Genomic DNA, 9,934 nt, shown 5'->3' with positions numbered 1-9,934 from the left:
TGCTCAGCCCTTTGTTCAAGCTTTAGACACAACCCCAACAACTTTGAATAACTTCAGCCACCATTTGCATCAGAAAATTAGCACCATTCAGCCTCACTTCTCATATCTGCAACTGTGCTTTCTTCAGGAAATTATGAGATTCATTGGAGCTCAAACATCATGCAATATTTCAAAAATTGTTGTTCATTCTCAGCTCACGAATAAAACCTCTCACCATAGCTGCAGACTTTGACTTTTCACTCAAAGAGGCACACCTTACTGAATGCTATAACATCCCTTTTATATGCAATATAGAAAACCCTAGAGAGGATAAGATCAATCCTCCATTAGCCAATGAATTCACTGTACATCTTTCTCTTTGCAGGAACACAATTCCACGTGGCAGTGGTATATTCCAAGCTCATTCACAGCTCACAAATACACATAGCAGACTTATTTTTGAAATTCTTTTCCTTAGAGACAAAGCAAGGCTGATATCACACTCTCTCTGAAGGACCACTGTGCACGTGTCATTTGAATATTCATTGTACATCCTTGTGACCACTATTATATATGGACTTCCAGAAATGCCCTTGAACTTGACACTTGTTACTTAAACTAGACGTTGCTTGCTGCAACCCATTTAGCCTTCAGTCTTCAGCCTTCAACCATGTATTGAAATGTTTAAACCAGATGTTGCTTGCTATAGCCCATTTAGCCTTTAGTAGATACATGGGAGAACTTTCCTACAGCCTGTGCTGAACCATAAACTTGCCGAACCTTTAAGTGCTGAACCTTTAGGTGCCAAACCATTAGGTATCGAACCTTTAAGTGCCGAACCTTTAGGTGTCGAATCCTGTATGTGTTGAACCATGTTAGTGCTGAACCTTTGAGGGTTGAACCTTGTATGTGTGTCGAACCCTGTATGTGCTGAACCATTTTAGTACTGAACCTTTGAGTTTTGAACCATGTATGTGCTGAACCATGCTACTGCTGAACCCTGTATGTGCTGAACCCTGTATGTGTTAAACCATGTGCTGAACCATCTTATCAATAAGACACATGTTATAACACATTTAAAGTGCAAAACACTTGATCAACCATGAATCAACACCTTGTAACGTAGGTAACTCCTAGAAACCAAATCAAACCCTTTTCTCTACAAGTAATAGTGGGTTAAGAGTGCATTTTGCATCACCAAAACTGCATGTACTGACCACTGAGGCCTCCCCCCACTCCAGCACAAACCAAAACAATTAACTTCTTGTAATCTGGTACGAGTTGCTTCCAAAGCAGCTTTAAAACTAAATGTGGTTATCCACTGAATTTTATCCTCCCCTCCATGTATTTTCTGACTTTGGAACAAATGAATTAACTCTTGAGTAGTATTATTCAATTGATGAACATCCCACTGTCCATCTCTAATAAACTCATGCATACTAATATTTTTATCCCTGCTCAAACATCTTAAAAGCCTATAGTTATATAAATCTCTTAAAAAATTCCCTATACACCATGGATCGAAGAAAAATTTTATAGTTTAACCATCACCAATTCAAAACCTGCAGTTTTCTTTGACTGTATCACGAACATCCATAATACTTCTCTACACAGTAGATAAAGTTACCTTAGGAACAAATTCCAAAAAGATGCACTCCTTAAATAACACTGCTGAAACCAAGCAACCCAAATTTTGTCTTTTAAAAGTAGAAAATCCCAAGCAAGGCAAATTTTTGTAACTTTATCAATATCCACAATTTTCCTTAACCCCAAACCTCCTTCCTCTTTAGGCATTGTGAGTTTCTTCCATCTGAGCCCATGCAACTTCTTTCTATTTTCAAGATGTCCCCACACAAAATCCTCATTCTCCTATCACTCAAATTTGAAACAATTATAGGTAAAGAAAAGACTGAAGTCCAATACTGCACCATTTGAATTATCACAGCTCTGCTAAGTTCCACTCTCATAGCCATAGAAAGATTCATACTATTCTATCTGGAGGTAATAGTAATTACTTTATCAACTAAACTAAGGCAATCAACTTTTCTTAACAGTTTATCAAAAATAGGAAGCCCCAAATAAGTGAAAGGTAGTTTCCCCACCATACACCCTAAAGTTCTAATAATAGCCTCCCTTCTTCTCACTGTTTTTGTAAGTAAACCTCTGATTTGTCCTTGTTAACGGCTAAACCTGAGGTTTTTTCAAATAAAATTAACAATCTTTGGACAGATAAAATAGAAGCCATGTTAGCTCTGACTACCAACAGCAAATCATCAGCAAAAAATTGATGAATAATTGGGATTCCAGCCTTGACAGTAGCTTTTTGAAGGAACCACGACCCCCTTTCTAACCTCTATATCCATCATACCTGAGAAATATTCAGTAATCAAAGTAAATAACAAGGGTGATAATGGACACCCCTGTCTTAGACCTCTTTCAGGCTGAAAAATCCCTGAGGTGAACCATTGACAAGTATAAAAAACCAAAGAAATGAAATACATTCTTTAATAAATAGAATAAACTGATCACCAAAACCATATAACTTCATCAACTAAATAAGAAAGTTCCAGGTCATAGTATTATATGCATTTCTTAAGTTAATCTTCCAAGCTAAGGTAGGTTTAGCCCTTTTAGAACCAAAACCCTTCATAAGCTTATTAGCAATGATTATATTGTCCTGGATTCTTCTATTTTGAATGAAAGTAGTTTATTCGATGCCCACAATCCACCCCAAAACCTTAGATAATCTATTAGCAAGAATCTTTGATGAGCGCTGAAAAGTGCACATTTAAACCCCTTAAGCTTAGGTATTCTAGAACCTTATCCTATCTTATTTTTCCGTTTTAGTCTAATTTCATGTTATTTCCCTTTTCAGGCACTTATCCCCAAAATAAATTAATCTAGCTGAATTAGAGCATAAAAGATGCAATTTTAAGCTTAGTGGAAGAAAGGAGTAAAGTGGAAGCAAAGTGGTAGAAAATAAGAATCTTTGATCGATCAGACCAAGCTTAGATCGATCTCACAGCGATCGTTCCAACCATGCCAAGATGGATCGAGCCTCTTGTCTTTATCCTCAGTAAATTTCCCATCTTCGATCGATCCAACATTACTTCGATCGATCGAACTTCTTTGATCTTATCCCTACCTACTACCTTTGTTCTTTTCCCAAAATATCCCAAAAATATCTCAGATTTGTCTTTATTCCAAAAAGGCACTGCTATGGTTTGTGTAATGACCCGGCCTTTTTCCTCCTTTTCCATTTTTGGCGATTTTCTTTTTTCATCTTTTTCCTATTTTGTCTTTTCCCTATTTCGTCTTTTTCCCGTTTCTTTCGTTTTTCCTTGCATAACCTTACTTGTTGTGCTCGAATTTGCTTCCGGTTTTGCATGCATTCGTGGTATTTAAATTCCATGACATCTACATTTTTACTTTTGTAGAAATGCATATTAAATGATTACTTTCTTTGTAAAAGCCATGAAAACAAGACTTTTTGTAATTATCCATAACTTGAGGGGTTTTTGGGTAATTAAGTAAAGTAATTATTTTTCATCTTAAGGACCATTTTGTAATTTAATTTGGAAGATATTTTCAAAAAGGACTTGTTTGCAATTTTCGAAAAGTGTGACAAGTTTCACACTCTCATTGATCCACTTGTTGACATTTGTGTGGAAACACTTTGATGCCTTGGATGATGACATGTGGAGGGTGGAGATTCACCCACTTGTTGGCCTAGGATTGATACACTTGTTGGTATGGATGGTTGACAAATGTAGGTTCAATATTAAGTCTTGGAAGTTTACATAGGACGGTGACAAGTGTAGGCTTGAGATTAAGCCTAGGAATGAACCATAAATTCATGACAAGTGTAGGTTCACCATTTAGTCTTGCATTATGTGTGTAAGAGAGGTAGTGTAAGAGCACATAGTGAGTGGAGGATTTCTAGCCCTTCCACTCACCATTTTACACTTTATCATTTTCATTTTCACTTGTCTTCAAGAACTCTAACCTAGCCACCATTGGAGAAAAGCTTGGTTAATAGCTTTTTTCTTCATTTTGACCTCCTTCAACTCACCTTAGACATAAAACCTTGGAAGACAAAAGCTTCCTCTCACTCCCCTCTTCATTAACCCTAAACTTGTTTTCCATTTTGAGCTTGGTTGCTTGGATTATAGAGATTTAATTCTCTATTGAGGTAGGGGGTGTTATCATTTATCTTCCAAGTGATTTTATTTTTCCTATAGTGATATCTAAGTTATATGTTTGTCTTGTATTAAAATGAGAAATAAATGATTAATTATGACTTGTATGTAATTCACTTTAGACTTGATAAATAACATGACCATGGCTTGATTCATAACTTATGTTAATTTGAGGTCATTTAGAGTTGTTTTAAAATCTAGAGGGATTAATGAATTAATTTAATTAATTATTATTTATATGCTCCCATGACTTAAATTAAGTTTTGAAGTGATTTATATAATAACCATGACATGTACTACAACATATATTAAATTGAGCATGTTTGGATGAGAAGTGAAATCTAGGGAATTTAGTTGTTTTATTAAATTGTTTAAATTATGATTTTAAACTTATATCATACTTGTGAGGTTATGTTCTTGTTGTTGAATGATATTATTGTAATTAGTGGCAAATTGCATAATGATGATTCAATATTTTTCATGCCATTTTAGTTGAGAACTTAGGGCATGTATTGTGTTTCCAAAATTAATTTGTGCATGATGATGGCTTTACATTGTATATATATATGTTATGTTGATACATATATGTAATGTGCACAAAATGTTGATTTTGGAAACTTGGGGATGTCGTTGTTATGACTATGGCTAGGGCATGGTTCTAGTACGGGGGAAAGTACCTCTACAAGTCTAGTGCGCACATAGGGAGGTTACCCATGGGCTAGTAACCCTAAAGTAACCATATTGTCGGTTTGATCCGGCGTGACGTCCAAGTATCCACTTTGGTTTGATTTTGCATTTAAATTCCAAGTTGTTAACTTTGTAAAATTACATCTCATTGTGTTATGTTGAAAGTTCAATTGTCACTTGATAGCATGAATTAAATGGTTTTGGATTGTAACTTGGTACAAAGATAAACCCATGCATTTCCTACGAGTAAACTTCTTTACTCACCCGTAAGTTAATGGGTGTTTTGCAGGTAAAGAAGCCTTAGTGTGGGATGCACAGCATTCTTAGACTCACTAGAGTTCTTGAAATATATTTTGATGACATAGAATATGCATATGTTAGCATATCTTGTCCTACTTTTGCTTACTTTGATAAAACTTGTACTTATTGTCTAAGTTATGTAATGTGCACTTAAGTGCACCTTTTGACACTCTTAGAATGTGGTTGTAATGAGGCCAAGCGCCAAAGACACTTATGTGAAATGTATGCTAACTTTGAACTTCATTGTTGCCTATGGAAGATATGTAGATTAATGCATTGAAAGGTTCTATTTTGCATATGACATACCATGAGGCCATAGGCCATTGCAACACATTTATTTTATCACATTACATATGCTTGCATGCTCACTTTGGTAAACAAAACCATCTTTGATGAAACAAAGACTCTAAGTAGCATTTTTAGGGAGTTTTACCCTATTCTGTTCTAGGGGAATTTCGGGTATTTCAAAATGCGTTTTTTTCATTTTTCTACGCGAGTCACATAGACAACTCAATTTTGAGGAGGGTTTCTTCTTTGTGTTTTTCCAGAAACTTCCATCTTGGCCATCAAAAATCTATTTTTTTTCAAAAAATCATTGGTGCCAGGTTTTTGCCAACTTTAGTGCAAATATACTTGGTACTATTCATTAACTTTTTTTTTGAAAAGCGTGACAACCGATCCAAAATTTTTGGGGGTCTTGTGGGTGTATTTTAAGATTGCATTTTCAATTTAGGCAATTTAAAAACCTTCCGAAGCCCCATTTCCTTTCTTTGGGCAGTAGCTTGGAATGATTTTTGACCTCTAGACCTGATTTTCTTGAGGGTATTTTGGACATTTTACAATTCATTTTTTTGGTTTCCGTCTTTATGTCGGGTAGAAAACTTGATTTTAGGGGGGGTTTCTTCTTTGACTTTTTCCAAAAAAGTCCGTTTAGATGCCCGTTTTTACTCTTAGTTGCAGCAGTAGTGGGTTGATGGCACTGTAGCTGTCACGGCTTTCGTCGGGCCGCCGCGATGTCGATTTTGTTTTTGACCTTTCTCCCTCATTTGGAGTCCAAATCAAGTGAGTTTTTTTTGTAAAATGATTAATTTTTCATTGTCTATCCAACGGTGTGCTCGGTTGCACCCAGATATTTTTGGATAATTACCAGTTTACCCTTTTAGCTTTATTGCTCGTTTTTCTTTGTTTTGTCGTTTCTCCTTCGTCCAGAATCCGGATAATGAAATTCTTGAGTCCATCATCATTAGTTTTTCATTGTCTTCCCAGTGGTATGCTCGATAGCACTTGAATCCATTTTTTTGGCAAAATGACCATTTTGCCCCTAGGTTCTTTTTTATCCGTTTTTGAAACGACACTTCCGCATTTGTTTTCCTTTGGGTTCCATGACCTCATTGTGGGTCACATTGGTGTCTTAGAGACGCATTGTATCTCTAGAGACCGTTGTTTCACCTTTCGCTTCCGCATTTCAGATTCATTATCGGGTCGTCTTTTGGTCATCACTGATGCACCGGGTTTACAAAACTTGGGCCGTCATAGTTTGATTGATCTAACCATCTTTGTGATCGATCGAACCTCCTCAAGTGTGAGAAAAGCAGAGTTCCAGCCAATTAAAAGGCGTGCTCGTGGTGCAATCATTTGGAGGTCCTAGTGCACGAGGTCTGACCATTTGGTGTGACACTTGAGCTACCTATATAAGGATTTTGAGCCATTCTACATATTTACAATCTTAGAGAAAGGAACCATACACAAGAGAGGTTAGAGGAGTCAAGAGATTAGAGAGAGACACACCATTTGGGAGTTCTTCCACTCATTTAGGGTTTCCATCAAGGAGAAGAAGATTATTCCTACAATGGAGATGCCCTTGAAGGTTGGATGACTACATGAATGAGTGGCTAAACCATTCTCTTAGGGCTAGAGATAGCCCTAAGCATGCCTCCTAGACTTTGATGTTTTGTATTTTGAGGGGATTTGTGTTGTAATTCTTGTCTTGACATTTGATTTATATATGAATCTTGTTTCTACAATGATTTATGTGGTTTAATACTTCCAATTGATTATTTTATTCTATTCATATGTCTATGTATGATAGAATAGATGTTCGTGTGTTTATCTCTAGGTTTTGTGATATTGATGCATGTCTATGTGTGTTGATGCTATAGATCTAGTGATAGTCATGGCATAGTGCTTTAATGGAATACTCTTGTGGTTTGTTTGATGGTTCATACTCATTTCTTAATGGATTATGCCTCTTCTTTAGTTTAATTAGTTTAATTTTCATGTTATTAGCTTAGTTGTAGTGTAATTGCCTTACTTTCTTAGATGGGAGGATAATCCATGCTTATTGTTTGATGTTCCATGCTTATAAATGCAAGTAGTATATTTCTCTAATTTGATGATGTGTATTTATTGTGGACTTAAAGGAAGAACTAATGGCTTAATTTGATATGTTGTGTTATTCACTAGTTTGTCTAAATAATGTATACTTAATTAGTCATCCATGTTTGTTGATTCAATCAGTGACACACACTAATATTGCAACATATAATCCCCCTCATTCATTACACATTGAGTGTCTAGGAAGGTGATGTTTATATTTTCTACATTTTACTCTATTTCAATTGCTTTACCTTACATTCATTTAATTGACATTGCAGTTTAATTAACTAATCGAAATATCTTTAATCACTCGACCTACTAATCCGACCTTGATTTTCAAGTATAATACACTCAATTTCCCTTGGGATGATCCCTACTCACCCTAGCTATATTTATAGTTGGAAGTGGTAGTGGCAATCTATAAATTTAAACTTGGCCACACTCCACACTTTTGCATGCAATTTGCGTGACTCGGTCCTGACCACACCAAGTTTTGGCGCCGTTGCCGGGGACTTTGGCACCGTCATATTTTCAAAATCAATTAGAAATTAGTACATTTTTGATCGTGTCTTTATTTTATTTTACTTTGGTTACTTATTGTGTTTGTTCTTGATTGGCTAGGTGAATTAAGCCAAGGGAAGTGAAGCAAAGGGGAATTGCAAAAGCAAAGAGCCAAGCTAAGCTAAGTATAAAAAGCTGAAATCTAAAAAAATTGCAAAGCAAAGCAAAGCAAAAATTGAAATTAATTTAAAGTGACTTAAGGACCCTTTGTAAGTTTTCTAAACTCTCTGTAGTTAAATCGTGAGCCCACATAGAGGCAAGTCTTTATTTTCTAGATAGATTGTGAGCCCGCGTAGAGGCAATTTAATTTTCCGTGCATATTGTTCAAAGCATGGGAGTATGGGATCATCGTATGTGGAGGATTGTTGATTGTTGATTTGTTGTGGAGGTGAAGTGTTTGCTAATTGCTTGTTTCTAGTTGTTGTGTTTGTGTATGCATGGTCGTAGATCGTTAAATCCTACTCTTGTCCCACTTAATTTGAATCTAGAATCCATTGATCGTAATTCTAAGGGAAGAGGTAATTCTAGTCATTCCATTTCATCAATGAAGACATCAATGAGGACCGTGTGGAGGACCTTGGTCACATAGACTAACAAGGTATCCTCCACCCTAATGTGCATCATGACAACATTCAAGTACCATTAGCCATGCCAAGGCCTTTCATCCCACCACAACAATAAGGCCAAGTTCCATTGGGAATGTCTCAGCCAATTTTTACTCCACAACCTCCCGTTGCTCAAGTTAATCAAGGTGCTTATGTAGCACCACCGGTTGTGAATCATCCAATTGCTTTATGTGACCATTATGTGCCAAATGAATATAATGCACCTACATGAATTCAATTGCCCCCATATAGAGCACATCACTATAAAATTAAATGACAAACTATTAAAATGCCTCCCAACTATCATGGACTTCCAAGTAAAGAACCTTACAAGCATTTGGATGAGTTTCTTGAAGTGTGTTCCACCGTGAAATACACGGACATGCCAGAAGAGGTTTTGAGGTTAAAACTTTTTCTTTTCACCCTTAAAGATAAGGCAAAATATTGGTTCAATAATCTTAGACCTTTTTCGATAACTTCTTGGGCAGAAATGCAACAACAATTCTTGAAAAAATATTATCCGGTTTCAAAGACCAATATAATGAGAACTTCAATTACAGAATTTTCTTAAGGGGAAGGGAAATAGTTTTACGAGGCATGGGAGCGCCTTAATGACTTGCTTAGGAAGTGTCCACATCATGACATTCCTAAATGGCAATTAGTGCAATTTTTCTTTGAAAGTTTGTCAGATAATTTTAAAGGAATGGTAGATGCTCCATGGGAGGCTCATATCTTAATAGGTATGAGGATGATGTTTCGTGATTATATGAGAGCATGAGTGAGAGTTCAATGCATCGATCCTTATCTTCCAAAAATGGTAGAAATCTAGGTGGAAGGAAGAATGTCGACTTATATCAAGTTGACAATTCCAATGACATAGCCGCTGAAGTCAAGTCCTTATCTTAAAGGTTTAATTAATTTTTGATCAACCAAAATTCGGTGAATTAAGTGTCTTCCTCCCCTAATCATCATCATCACAATTCCAATGAATCATGCATGACTTGTTCTAGTGTCTTACATTCTACTTCCAATTGAACCTATGGACATGTACAAAATGAGAACCATAAACAAGTGAATGCCACATTTGTCAACCAAGGGAATAATCCCTATGGCACACATTACAATCCCGGGTGGAGGAACCATCCAAATACTCTTGGAAAAGCCAAGAGGAAGGCTCAAACCCTCCCCAAGGTGGTTTTCAAGGCAAGTATGTTCCGCCCCCAATGC

General features: G+C 36.3%; 1 non-coding gene across 1 annotated transcript; it reads right to left on the bottom strand.

Moving 5' to 3' along the window:
- Window positions 1-9,245: 9,245 nt before the first annotated feature.
- Window positions 9,246-9,352, bottom strand: LOC132315424 (small nucleolar RNA R71). The gene has a single exon (XR_009483642.1). It is a non-coding gene; the product is annotated as a small nucleolar RNA R71 (small nucleolar RNA).
- Window positions 9,353-9,934: the final 582 nt, after the last annotated feature.

This window comes from Cornus florida, unplaced genomic scaffold, assembly GCF_030987335.1.
Source record: "Cornus florida cultivar Cherokee Brave unplaced genomic scaffold, ASM3098733v1 CherokeeBrave_3.0.0_Hap2_Chr06, whole genome shotgun sequence".
Taxonomy (NCBI): domain Eukaryota; kingdom Viridiplantae; phylum Streptophyta; class Magnoliopsida; order Cornales; family Cornaceae; genus Cornus; species Cornus florida.
The sequence above is the reverse complement of the archived record's forward strand: the minus strand, read 5'-3'. Positions and strand labels throughout refer to the sequence as shown.